General features: G+C 39.6%; 1 protein-coding gene across 1 annotated transcript in view; it reads left to right on the plus strand.

The window, feature by feature from the left end:
• Window positions 1-14,911, plus strand: part of CAP1 (cyclase associated actin cytoskeleton regulatory protein 1) — a gene marked incomplete in the record, with an annotated part of 596,089 nt that overhangs the window by 197,202 nt on the left and 383,976 nt on the right.

The following is a 14,911-nucleotide window of genomic DNA, read 5'->3' on the forward strand; positions in this document are numbered from 1 at the left end:
GGGTCGGTCCAACATCCTGGTGGACAAACTCAGTCGCACCATTCTCACCCCTTATGAGTGGTCTCTCAATACTCAGGTAGCGGAACGCATCTTCGCACGGTGGGGAACTCCTTGTTGCGATCTTTTTGCGTCTCCCTCAAACACCAAGTGCAACAGTTTTTTCGCTCTAATACCTCCTCCCGGAGGTACCCCAAGAGACGCTCTGGTGCATGCTTGGCCACCCGGTCTTCTTTATGCTTATCCCCTCTTGCCTCTGATGCTCCAAGTTCTTCAGAAAGCCTCTCGGTTGGGGTGCAGAATGATTCTCATTGCCCCATTCTGGCCTCGACAGATCTGGTTCCCCTTCCTAAGGTCTCACTCAGTGAATCCTCCTTGGATTCTAGATCCCATTCCGGATCTGATATCTCATCCATCCCGCTTATCACCCCCGAACTTGGACAACCTGAAGCTGACCGCTTGGCTGCTCCAGTTCCACTCCTGATCAGGACTCCCGGTATTTCGTCCCCTGTTAAGGCCATCCTGGTGGCGGCTCATAAACCATCCACTAGGAAAGTCTACCGCAGTAAGTGGAAACGGTTCTCCTTGTGGGCGGAGCGGCAAGGCCTAAACCCCTTCACAGTTCCCCTTCCTCTGGTGCTTGACTTCTTAACCACTCTTTTTAATGATGGTGCCAGCAGTTCCACAAAGTACAACTTGCGGCAATTTCTCATGATCATTTTGGTCATGACTCCAGTCCACTGATGTCTGCCAAATTGTGTAAGATTTTCCTAAAAGGTACTTTCCTTCTCAGGCCCCCTGTAAAGCAAGTGGTTCCTCCTTGGGACCTTTCTTTGGTCCTCCAGGCCTTGACCGCTCCCCCCTTCGAACCAGCGGCTACGGTAGATGTAAAATTTTTATCTTTCAAGACTGCCTTTTTAGTAGCCATTACCTCGGCCAAGAGAGTCTCAGAACTTCAAGCATTATCAGCCAAACCTCCTTACTTGGTCTTTCATCCGGACCGTGTATACCTCAGGACCAACCCGTCCTTTCTTCCTAAGGTAGCTTCTGAAGCAAACATTAATCAATCCATTAACCTCCCTGTTTGCTTTCCTAAATATCAAAACAAGGGTGAATACAAGCTTCATTCCTTAGATGTTCACAGGCAACTTAGATTTTATCTAAACAGGACGGCTGGTCATAGGCAATCCGACCAGTTGTTTATTTCCTTTGCTAAATTTAATTTGGGCAAGCCAATTTCTAAAGTCTCATTATCTCGCTGGATTTCACAGTGCATCTTATTGGCTTATCAAGCTTCTGGAAGGCCCGCACCGGAGGGTGTACATGCCCATTCAACCCGGTCAGTCTCTACATCGGCCGCCTTCAAGGCTAGGATTCCTCTAGATGATATTTGTGCAGCAGCCACTTGGGCCTCATCTCATACCTTTATTTCCCACTAAAAGTTGGATCTTACATCTAGGGGTAGAGCATCCTTTGGCTCCGCGGTGCTCTGGAATATCCTTCCATGATGGCCGCCCAAGATTCAGGTAGCTGGGGACTCTGTCCCACAGGTTGCAGACAAATTAATCTCCTACTTCAGATTTAGAAGTTATGTACTCACCATAACGTTCCATCTGAGTAGGTGTATTCATTTGTCTGCAACCAACCCGCCCTCCTATCCCCCTGGCCTTTTTCAGTTTCCTGCATAATATGTGTTACCCTTTTCAGGGTGTTCTTGCTGTTGGCAAACTCTATCTGAGGTCATGTAGGGAGAGCAGGGCATTATGGGTGAGGGGAGGAGCTGAGAGCTCGGATCCATAGCTGGTAAACCATGCCGGTTCTGATCCGATATCGGATCCATAACCCACAGGTTGCAGACAAATGAATACACCTACTCAGATGGAACGTTATGGTGAGTACATAACTTCTAATTAAATTGGTGGATGGCCCACAAGCCGCCACAATGTCTCTCCCCCTTCTCTGCACAACAGCCCAAGGCCACAGTGACCACGGATGCCTCCCTGATGGGGTGGGGGGGGTCAGGGACACAGTCAAAGGTACTTGGTCTGAAATGGAGGCCCATCTGCATATAAATGTTCTAGAGCTGAGAACAGTGCTTCTGGTGTTGTAAAAATTCCATCCCCTGCTGCCGTCTGGGACTATTGCGATACAATCAGACAACATGGCAGTGGTCTGGTACATCAACAAACGGGGCGGAACCAAATCTTAACCACTCCGTGTCGAGAGGCCATGAGGGTATGTCATTGGGCGTTGGCTACCAACCGTATTCTTCTAGCAATGCACATTCCCGGGAGTCCCAACGTGGTAGCAGACAGCCTCAGCAGGTGTATACTACAAAAACAACGTAAGATGGTAAAGAGTGAAAACACAATACTGTAAACCACAAACTCACTCCTTGAGACCCAAATAAGGGTATGAGAACCACACAAATAAGAGTTCCAAAGGATAGATCCAAAGGATGACAGTTTCCAAACAAAACACCAAAATTCCGTTGTAAGACTGAAGTATTTAATAACGCTTCCAAATACATACGTTTTCGAACACCTTCCTCAGAACATACATTCACTTACTTTATTGCTGTATTTATACACCAGTTAATTGAATAATAGATGATCATTAGAATTAATTAACTCATTAAACATGATATGCAATAGTGATTTCTTTGGAAAACATTTATTGATACTGAATAATTATAATATAAAATAAAACCTGATAAGAAATAGTATATTTGATTAAAATGTATAAAAATGGTTTAAAATTGATATTATATACTTTAATAAGAATATATTATGTATTTAATTACTACAATAGTTGAAAATTGCTAAAAAAATGTTAAAAAATCTCCAACACCATCTAGTGGACAAATATCAAAATCACACTCACAATTTGGCAGCTCTCAGTTTTAATACTGGAGCTAGTGATATCATGTCGTTCAAACCAGGTTCCCTTACAACATCCAAAACAATTTGCCAGTACAATTCCCTATATTCAAGTTTTGTTTCCCACATGCCACCCCTGATTTCTTTGGGCACTATTTCAATGACAAAAAAATAAAAGATGGAATTCTCACATTTTTGGGAATGTCTATTGTTTGTGTCTTTCGGCTTTTCCCGGTTAGGGGTCGCCACAGCGGAACTCCGGTCCGCTAATGATTGGTAGTTGATTTTTACGTGCCGAGTTACCAGCCCTGACGCACAACCTTCAACGAAGGTATGCCCATTCACGCATGTCTCCATGCAGAAGACACTCTTGCTGAGAATCGAGCCGGACAGCGTCTTACTGTGAGGCGACAACACTACCGCAGCACCACCACCGTTTTGGGAATGTCTATATAAGGCATTATTTATATTTCCCTTCCTCATTTCATAATAGTGCTCATATATTCTGGATTTCAGTTTCCTTTCAGTTTTACCTACATAAAAGGAAGAACAGGAGTGGCATGTGGCGATATATATAACCCCTTGTGTATTACAGTTGGCAAAGGATGTACTTTTAATTGTTTTATTTCTTTCAGACACAAACAATTGTGAACCGGTCTGAATATATTGACACTGCGAACATGATCCACATTTGAACGTTCCCTTTTTGTGGCCAATATTTTTAGTAGTACCTTGTCCTCCAAATTCAAAAATATTTTTTAGATTAGTGTCTCTCCTATATACAAACTTGATAGGTTTTTTCTTCAAATGCTCTAAGTCAGTTATTTCCTGAAACCTTTCCCATTCCCTACTTAAAACTTTTTTAAGTGGGAATGCATCACCTGTATAGTCCATTACATAAGCAGTGGAATAATTATTATCAACGGTCTTTGATGTAACATTGTGGTATGTATCACCCGTAGAAGTAGATGGGATAGTATTAGTGGATTCGTGACACCCAAGAATTGGGGAAAATCTATTCTTCCTACCTTCCATGACTATTTCATATATTTCATCACACAAAAAGCTTGGATATCCCCTTTCCTTGAACATATCTATGATGAATTTGCTATCTGTTAAAAAATCTACTTCTTCTGAGGTCATCCTACTGGATCTAACAAGTTGTCCTTTTAATATATTCTTCTTTTGTCCAAAAGGATGGCCACTAGTAAAATGAAGATAAGAATTGGAAAAGGTGGGTTTCCTGTACACCTTTGAAATAAAATGGTCATCACCCTTCCTTAATAAAACATCCAAATAGCAACATTCATCTGGGTTGATACTATATGTAAAGTCAAGAAAATTTGTAGTAGATTTTATGTACTCAAAAAATTCATGAAATCTTTCTAACGTGTCTGTCCAAAAAATGATAATGTCATCCAAAAAACGTTTGTAGAATACCCAAGAATTGCTATATTCACTAGAAATAATGTACTTTTTCTCCCACCATGATAAAACAATATTGGCATAGGTGGGTGAACATTTAGCCCCCATGGCCACACCCTTTTCCTGTTTGTAAAATTCACCCTGAAAGAACATAAAATTATGTTTCATAACAATCTCCATTAAAACCATAACTGTTCTAAATGTGTCATCACTTAAGTCACCAAAATGCAAAATACTTTCCTCAAGCCAAGTCAAACCCATGTCATGGGGTATACTGCCAAAAAGATCAATAACATCCAAGGTAATAAAAATTATATCCTTGGAAAAAAGATTTAACTTCACCTGTCTTAAAAAGTCCCAGGAATCTTTGATAACTGTTATACCCTGGTTTGATAAACTTTTCAGTTTTACATCCACATACTTGGCCAAGGGGGTGGTGACTGAGCCCTCAGAGGACACAATAAGACGCAAGGGTGGGTCATGGGGGTCTTTGTGAATCTTGGGTATCCCAAAAACTGAAGGAACCCTTGGAAATTGATTGTGTAAATAATTAAACATATCCAAGTCAATGGTGCCTTTAAATAATAAGTCATTCAATAAAATATTGATTTTACTTTTGGAAATATTAATTTCATTGAGAGAAGCTTTTGAATAGTTGGTAACATTATTTAAACATTGTTTCATCTTAGATTCATAAAGAATATAATCCATCACCACAGCTCCACCGCCTTTATCAGGTTGCATAATTCTTAAATTTTTATTGCCCCTCAGATCGAATAAGAGTTCCTGCTCGTTTTAGATAAATTCAAGAGACATAGTGAGAACTGATGGTATTTCTAATTTCCCTCTCCATTACACGTTCTAGATTCTTTAATTGTGGGTGTAAGGGGGGATTAAATACACTCTTTTTCTTTAATGAAACATCAGTATGGGTGTTACTTGAATTTACTGACTGAAGAGGTTGTTACCAAACATAATGTCTAAATTTTGTTTTCTGAGAAACATCTTAAGATCCACAATAGCACTTGAAATGTTAGTCTTCCTTAGTGGAATGAATTTGAAGCCCTTTATAAATAATTCAAAGAGTTCTGTGGTAACTTCAAAATACTATAGTTAAAAATTTTATAGTGTTTATATTCATATACATTCATATTCTGTTGAATGTCATCACCCCCCTGAATGACTACCTGCGATTCAACCTGGGTTGGTAATAGTACTGATTGTAATGTACTGGGAACGATTCCTCAACCTGTTCGATCTGCGTAGTGGGGGTACATATTCCAATGGAAAATCCTGGTTGTTTAATTCTCTCACACTGTGAACAGAGATGTCATCAACATTAATATTTGCATTAGATGTGTCATGGTCAGCCACCATCTCACTTCGATATGACTTGTGGGGCTTCGGTTTTGGGTATGCATTCCCTAATTGGTAAGCTTCCATGTCCCTCTCCAACTTAGAAGCTTTCCTTTTCATATTTTGGAGACAATCCTTTTCAATACTAGTAAATATACTAAGATATACAGACTTTTCTGATTCTACATTATGTAATAAATCATTTGTAATTTTTGTGTTGACATGAATAATTTTGTTAAATAAATGTTCCCTAACCCTATTGTTTTCGGCTATAATAGCTTTAACAATTTCGATTCCACATTTATCAAAAATTCCTATTAAATCCTTGTGGAATACTGAATTTTCCTCCACACGGTTGGGGTATTTACATACACGCAAACCTTTTGGGACAATACCCTTAGTAACACATTCTTGTAAAAATGTTATATCACAACCCAATCTCTCATATTTCTCTACATAAAAATATAAAAGGTCCAAGTTTTCTTTATATGTTACAGAAGATGATGAAGGCACATTAGCGTCATTAATTCCTTCATTAATACTGAATTTTTGCTTAAAAAAGCTTGCAAGTCAAAAGAATAACATTTGTTAGTCACCTTGTTTTAAATGGGAACGCCGCTCACGTTGACTTCTAGGTTCCTGATTAGGGAGACAATGTTCAGTATTAATGTCACTAACTTCCGATGCTCCTGTACGAAGGAGACGAGGAAACTCATCAAAATCATTGATATTTGGTATTGGAATAAGAGCTGCTTGCCCACCATTGTCCACACTAGTCGAAGCGATAGGAACAGACTGTTCACCTTGAAAGTTCGCTTGCAAACCCGGAAGTAAACTACTGGTAGGTGAAGAAACAGGAACCGCTCCTGTTTTACATTTCGGTAAAGAAGAACCGTTGATACACTCATTTAATAACACTGAGATAGATGAACAAACTGGTGTTAGTAGTTCTACAAGTTGGGACAATTGTCCGATAACTTTGCGTAATTCACCTTTCTCCGATACAATGGACTCTTTGCTGTTCTCTGCCCCTGAAGTCTCCGCCATCAAAATTTACTCAAAAACAACGTAAGATGGTAAAGAGTGAAAACACAATACTGTAAACCACAAACTCACTCCTTGAGACCCAAATAAGGGTATGAGAACCACACAAATAAGAGTTCCAAAGGATAGATCCAAAGGATGACAGTTTCCAAACAAAACACCAAAATTCCGTTGTAAGACTGAAGTATTTAATAACGCTTCCAAATACATACGTTTTCGAACACCTTCCTCAGAACATACATTCACTTACTTTATTGCTGTATTTATACACCAGTTAATTGAATAATAGATGATCATTAGAATTAATTAACTCATTAAACATGATATGCAATAGTGATTTAGAAGTTATGTACTCACCATAACGTTCCATCTGAGTAGGTGTATTCATTTGTCTGCAACCAACCCGCCCTCCTATCCCCCTGGCCTTTTTCAGTTTCCTGCATAATATGTGTTACCCTTTTCAGGGTGTTCTTGCTGTTGGCAAACTCTATCTGAGGTCATGTAGGGAGAGCAGGGCATTATGGGTGAGGGGAGGAGCTGAGAGCTCGGATCCATAGCTGGTAAACCATGCCGGTTCTGATCCGATATCGGATCCATAACCCACAGGTTGCAGACAAATGAATACACCTACTCAGATGGAACGTTATGGTGAGTACATAACTTCTAATTAAATTGGTGGATGGCCCACAAGCCGCCACAATGTCTCTCCCCCTTCTCTGCACAACAGCCCAAGGCCACAGTGACCACGGATGCCTCCCTGATGGGGTGGGGGGGGTCAGGGACACAGTCAAAGGTACTTGGTCTGAAATGGAGGCCCATCTGCATATAAATGTTCTAGAGCTGAGAACAGTGCTTCTGGTGTTGTAAAAATTCCATCCCCTGCTGCCGTCTGGGACTATTGCGATACAATCAGACAACATGGCAGTGGTCTGGTACATCAACAAACGGGGCGGAACCAAATCTTAACCACTCCGTGTTGAGAGGCCATGAGGGTATGTCATTGGGCGTTGGCTACCAACCGTATTCTTCTAGCAATGCACATTCCCGGGAGCCCCAACGTGGTAGCAGACAGCCTCAGCAGGTGTATACTACAACCTCATGAGTGGTCCCTCAGCAGGTGTATACTACAACCTCATGAGTGGTCCCTGAATCCCTTGGTAGCGGCAGAGAATTTCAACTGCTGGGGTCTTCCTTGCTGTGCCCTCTTTGCTTCTCCGACCAACTACAAATGCAGCAACTATTTCGCCCTGCTTTCCCCCTCCGGGGACAGTCACCCAGGGATGCTCTAGTCCACAATTGGCCCTCTGGTCTACTTTATGCATTTCCACCTCTCCCCCTCATTCCCCAGTTGAAGAAAGCCCACTGGCTGAAGAGCAAAGTAAAATCCTCATAGCACCATATTGGCCTAGTCAGCTTTGGTTCCCCTTCCTTGGGCCTCACCTGCTAGATCAACCGTGGATTCTCCATCCAACCCCGGGGTTGATCTCCCTTCTGCAGAATCTGATTCACCCCAACTTGAACAGCCTGAAGCTCACAGCTTGGTTCCTCCAATTCCCTTGATTGCCAGACAGAATGATCGATCTTTGCCAGTACTTGACATTCTTATTGCATCTCATAAGTCTTCCACCAGAATTACATATCTCAGCAAGTGGAAAAGCTTTACTTTTTGGCTGAAAGAAAAACAAGTAGACCCGTTTTGGAGTATCTAGCCACCCTATTTCAATCTGGTGTATCTGCCTCTACCATTAGAGTTCATTTGGCTGCAATATCTAATTTCCATGATGATGTCCAAGACTCCTCTCATGTCGCACATTATGCAAGACTTTCATAAAAGGAGTGAATAATCTAAAACCCTCTTTTAGAGACCCTACTCAACCATGGGACCTGTCACTAGTCCTACAAGGTTTGACAATGCCACCTTTCGAACCAGCTTCTTGCGACCTCAAATATTTGTTATAGAAAACCTTGATTTTGGTCGCCATTACTTCTGCCAGACGTATCTCTGAGCTTCAAGCCTTATGCATCAAGACACAGTATATATAATAAAAGTAAATAAGTATACGCTAAGGCAGCACGTTCCAGCAAAAATAAATAGAATAAAAGTCAATACCATAAACGGAACGTGAGGGCTTGTGAAAATTCCTAATTACCAAATCTCCGTAGTGTCACCAAAAAAGTAAAAGCAGCAAGGCAAAAGTCCGTAGTAGAGCAAACTTCAAAGCGAAACTTCAAAGCAAACTTCACTTCATATATCCAATGCAATACCAACGATTGTAACAGGAACGTTCTTTATTCACGTAAAGCAAACTCAGTAAGCGCTTTCACCATACACGGCTTCTTCAGACTGTAACAAACATTCTAAAACACAGTCTTTATATACATTTACACACAGATCTAAACAATCATTCAATCAGTCTGTAATATAATTATTTAAAGGAACCATGAATGTGTAAACCCTTTCTAACATTCTTGTTTGACTAAAAAGTAGTTCTAAATCAATAACTAACTACTACATAATAATACAACACTTTAAAATATGTACATTACTTATAAAATGTTAGACAATCTATCTAAAATACTTTTTATATTTTAATTTTTATTTAAATTTTTATTCTTATTTATTTATTTAAAATCCACAAAAATAAATGCATAAATTAATGCAAGAACCTACTTAATCTTCTACTTTTCAATATGGGATGGATGCTGACTGTCATTGAGACCGGGATAAAACTCCGCTCTACATCTCAGAATCCACCTCAATTCCATTTCCAACGTATAGTTCTCAATGTCTCCCCCTCTGGTATTACTATGGATGTATTGCATGACAAGAAAAGTAAACGTGTGTTCCTCACTGGTGGACATTTGATGTTTGGCTAAAGCATTGTTAGGGTCCCTTACCCTCATTTTGTAACTATGCTCCCTAATTCTCTCTCTTAATTGCCTGTTGGTTTTACCAATGTAAAACGCAGTACAGGCGGAGCGTTGCTGGAAGTGACAATTTTTTGCTATTATTCGAACCAGATGCTACGCGTGGGTCCGAAATGGATAACGCTGAGGAACTAATGGAGTTAGCCGAACAGTTAGAACTGTTGGAAACGAGTTTTTTCAAGTTAAAGAGGCTGCAGTTACAACGGCATCACTTCGAGGCGTGCCTGAAGAAACGCATTATCCCTAGGGGACTGAGAGTGTTGAAAATGCCCAGCTCAGGTAACAGTTTTCCAGATCTTTTACTCAAATGGCAGAGGCTCAATATGGAATTGAGCTTCAGTTATATGAAGTTATTAGTAGAATATCATTTGCCTGAGGAGGAAGCATTACGTGAAGATGTGACGAAAATGTATGAATCTATCACTCGGAAATTTACCTCAGCTAGGGCGACATTAGGTGTTGATAGACTGATGGACAATGTCTTACTGTACGAAAAAAGACTTTTAGATCAAAAGAAACAAAAGATTGAGAGAGACACTTATGACTTTACCAATGGCCAAATCTTTGTTTGGCCTAGGACTATGTATAGTAAGACTGATAAAAAGTCTCAGGCCAGTGAAACCAATAAGTTGAATATAGATTCCAACATGACTGAGCATGTACATCATAGTAATGATTCTGGTTACACTATACAGAGTGATCCGGGAAGCACTGGGATGGTTGACAGTGCTGTCACGGATAATGTTAACGATACTCCTGTTTCAGGAAATTTTGAATGTGTGAATTTGTATCCATCTGTCGTCACTATTAATAAGAAAACAAGTAATGATAGTAGTGTGAATAGAATGTTAACCACTAGTGATAAACAAGATGCATGTACTGTTCAAACAAATAATGGTAATCATCCTGTGGTAAGGAAGAGAGTTACTGAACAAAGGAACATTGATGTGAACAATAGGGATACCCCTTTCCCGATACAGTCACCCCGATTCAAAGGGAGGACACGCTCCATGAGCAGAGGCCGCCAAAAACGGAAGGTTATGGACACAGAGCCAGTAGGCCCAACTATAAAGAAAATGTGGAGCAAAAAGGGGAATCAATTATAATTAATTTGTCTAGTAGAATATTAAGCCCAGATGAAGAAATTGTGTTGAATAAAGGTTTGACATTCATTCCTACTAAGAGGAGTGAAGTCACTGATAGTGATAGATGTTAAGATGTTCATTAGGAACATTCAGTTAAAATTACAGTTTGGGAATTCTGAGGATATAAACTCTAGTGTGAAAGTCTTTAAACCAACTAGCACGTATGTTCCAGCATTGCATCCTGTATTAGAAACATATGGCAGGCTAGTGGAACATGATCTCTATGAATACTACAGTAATAGTGACAGACATGGTAGAAATAGGAAAGGTAAATGTAATTTGACTTTTACTCAAAGGCAAGCACTAGACAGTCTAAGAAATGACGATTCTATCATCATTGCCCCTGCAGACAAGGGAGGTCCGACTGTAATCATGGATACTGTGATGTACAGAGAGTGTATGCCTGATGCTAAGTGATACCTCCTTTTATAGAAAATTGGATATGGAACAAGTAAGGTTGAAAGTGTTCCGCGTCTATGATACTATAGATGATTTATTTAAGAGCAAAATCATAGACAGTAATTTGTCCAAGTTTTTAAGGGTTATCAATCCCTTAATACCTGTATTGAAGGGCCTCCCCAAAGTTCACAAGAGTTTGTCGAAACCCCCCATGAGGCCTATTGTCTCGGGTGAAGGTTGGCTGACACAACCATTTTCACTGTATGTTGAAAGACATTTAAGACCAGTGATAGACTCGAATGATGTCATATTGAGAGATAGTAAAGAATTTCTTATTAGTTTGTATGATTACGTCAGCAAACTGGATGAGACCAGTGACCATTATTTGGTCACATTTGATGTGACTAGCCTTTTCACGGTCATTCCCAATGATTGTGGGGTTGAGTATGTGCAGGGATATCTGAGGAAATATTCAGACTTGGAAGCTAATATGATCGAATTATTGGCACTGTTCCTTGAAATCATATTAGAAAATAATATTTTCTTGTTTGCTGCTGATTTATATTTGCAAATGGATGGCGTAGCTATGGGCACATCCTGTGCCAATAGCTATGCCAACCTAGTCATGGCTTTTTGGGAGAAGGAGATACTGTTACCTAATGCTTTATATAGACAGAATGTAAGATTCTATAAGAGGTTCGTGGATGACCTCTTTCTAATATGGGAGGGGACTGAATCACAGCTATTTGAGTTCGCAGGTTTTATGAATAATAAGACTCCATTTCTGAAATTTACTATGACTTATTCCAAGGATCGATTATCTTTTCTGGATGTAGATCTAATAAGGTTACAGAATGGACTGTTGAACACAGCAGTCCATAGGAAGAGTTGTTATAAGAATACCTTACTGCATAGAACGAGTATGCACCCCTTACATGCTTTTAACAATGTAATGAGAGGCCAAGCCATGAGAGCCTCTCGTCTTAACCCTATAGATGAGGGCTATAATGAAGAGATTTCGAGTTTGAGAGATCGATCATATAACGGGTTTGAAGTAGATAAGGTTATTAGAGAAACTAGAGGACTAAGAACCAGTACAGCCCGTCCATACTTCTCAAGTAATGATTGGAGCAATGAATTTGAAAGGAATGGGCATACATCAAGGAATAGGGATATTGGTGTTAGTATACCTGTTTTTTATACTCAAGATGTCTATAATGTCAGAAATATCATTGAGAAACACTGGGCAGTATTATGTGTTGATGAGGATATACGGAGAGTGGTAGGTCCAAGACCAAAGTACATGTATAAAAACAAGAAGAACCTTAAGGAGATTCTTTGTCATAAAAGTGGTACCAGGCATTTTAATTCTAATTTTGGTTTAAATACCAGTGCCTGTGGTAACTGTAACCAATGTGGACTTGTTAATGATAGTACCATCTTTCAGCAACCTATCACTGGGCAGATCTTTACCTTTATGACAGGGACAAATTGCAAGTCTATGAATGTTGTTTACCTTGCACTTTGCTCCGCCTGTACTGTGTTTTACATTGGTAAAACCAACAGGCAATTAAGAGAGAGAATTAGGGAGCATAGTTACAAAATGAGGGTAAGGGACCCTAACAATGCTTTAGCCAAACATCAAATGTCCACCAGTGAGGAACACACATTTACTTTTCTTGTCATGCAATACATCCATAGTAATACCAGAGGGGGAGACATTGAGAACTATACGTTGGAAATGGAATTGAGGTGGATTCTGAGATGTAGAGCGGAGTTTTATCCCGGTCTCAATGACAAAGTCAGCATCCATCCCATATTGAAAAGTAGAAGATTAAGTAGGTTCTTGCATTAATTTATGCATTTATTTTTGTGGATTTTAAATAAATAAATAAGAATAAAAATTTAAATAAAAATTAAAATATAAAAAGTATTTTAGATAGATTGTCTAACATTTTATAAGTAATGTACATATTTTAAAGTGTTGTATTATTATGTAGTAGTTCGTTATTGATTTAGAACTACTTTTTAGTCAAACAAGAATGTTAGAAAGGGTTTACACATTCATGGTTCCTTTAAATAATTATATTACAGACTGATTGAATGATTGTTTAGATCTGTGTGTAAATGTATATAAAGACTGTGTTTTAGAATGTTTGTTACAGTCTGAAGAAGCCGTGTATGGTGAAAGCGCTTACTGAGTTTGCTTTACGTGAATAAAGAACGTTCCTGTTACAATCGTTGGTATTGCATTGGATATATGAAGTGAAGTTTGCTTTGAAGTTTCGCTTTGAAGTTTGCTCTACTATGGACTTTTGCCTTGCTGCTTTTACTTTTTTGGTGACACTACGGAGATTTGGTAATTAGGAATTTTCACAAGCCCTCACGTTCCGCTTACGCATCAAGAGTCCATATTTGATTTTTCATAGGGATAGTGTCATTAAGAACTAATCCTTCCTTTCAGCCAAAAGTGATCTCTGAAATGTCCATTTAATCAAACCATTGAATTGCCAGTATTCTTCTCCAATCATTCAAACAAAGGGAGTATTACCTACATACCCTAGATATTCACAGGCAACTTCGCTTCGACTTGAACAGGATTAAGGCCTCTCTTAAATCAGACCAGTTATTTTGGCCTGTTCTATTTAGTATGTGCTGTTGCCAAAGTCACATTGGCTAAATGGTTGAAAGACTGTGACCTTCATTTATAGACAAAGTTATATTCCATTACCTACTACCATAAAGGCTCATTCTGCAAGGTCGGTGGCAACTTCTGCTGCCTTCCATGCCAGAGCTTCTTTACATGACATTTGTGCAGCTGCAATTGGGCTACCCCTCATACCTTCATCAGTCATTACAAATTGGATTTGGCCTCCAGGGAAAAGCATCTTTTGCTTTTATGGTGCTCAGGAATGTCCTTCCATGAGAGCCTCCCAGGAATAAAGGTAGCTGGGGACTCTGTCCCATGCGTAAGGAATGAACGAGGATTAACAAGATCAGATAGTTCCATCTGTATTGTTGATCCTTGTTCAGTCATTATGACCCTCCCTCCTTCCCCCTCCTGTGGCTTCTAGTGGATCTGACCATCCGGGTCTTTTAGGTCATTTGACCAGAGGTAGCCTCTAACTTTTGACTTGCCAACTCGATCTGAGTTAACGGGGAGAGGGGAATTCTGGGTAAGAGTTTTAGCTCGAGAGTTTGTAGCTGACGCGAGCTTGGAAAATGGCCAGCTCTGTTCCTAGGTTGTAACAGATACCCACACGTAATGACTGAACGAGGATCAACAGTACAGATGAAACATTATGGTAAGGCATAACTTATTTTTTTTGTAGACTTTTTCAGGTCTGAGGATACCAATGTTATGTAAGCATTCGGCTGTGAAGGACCTGCAAAGAGACAGGTCTTGAAAAGATACAATAGGAGTTCTGATTTTGCTGTTCATAGTTGGCCAGTTATCTTCTAATCAGAATGTAGTTTTTGGATTGAATGCAAAGTTTTGTTCCTTCTATAAAGGCCTTGTTTGAGTATGGCCCGGAGAGCTGCAGACTGGTGTTAACCATGCCCATATCACCCTGATGCAGGAGATGAGGGCATTGATGGGCAGAATGAGTTTTGTAAAACTAGGTGCTGAGCAGTAGTAGATTCTGATCTTGTTCAAGACTATACATATATATATATATATATATATATATATATATATATATATATATATATATATATATATATATATATATATAT

This window comes from Protopterus annectens, chromosome 1.part1, assembly GCF_019279795.1.
Source record: "Protopterus annectens isolate FY-2018-M chromosome 1.part1, PAN1.0, whole genome shotgun sequence".
NCBI classification, from domain to species: Eukaryota; Metazoa; Chordata; order Ceratodontiformes; family Protopteridae; genus Protopterus; species Protopterus annectens.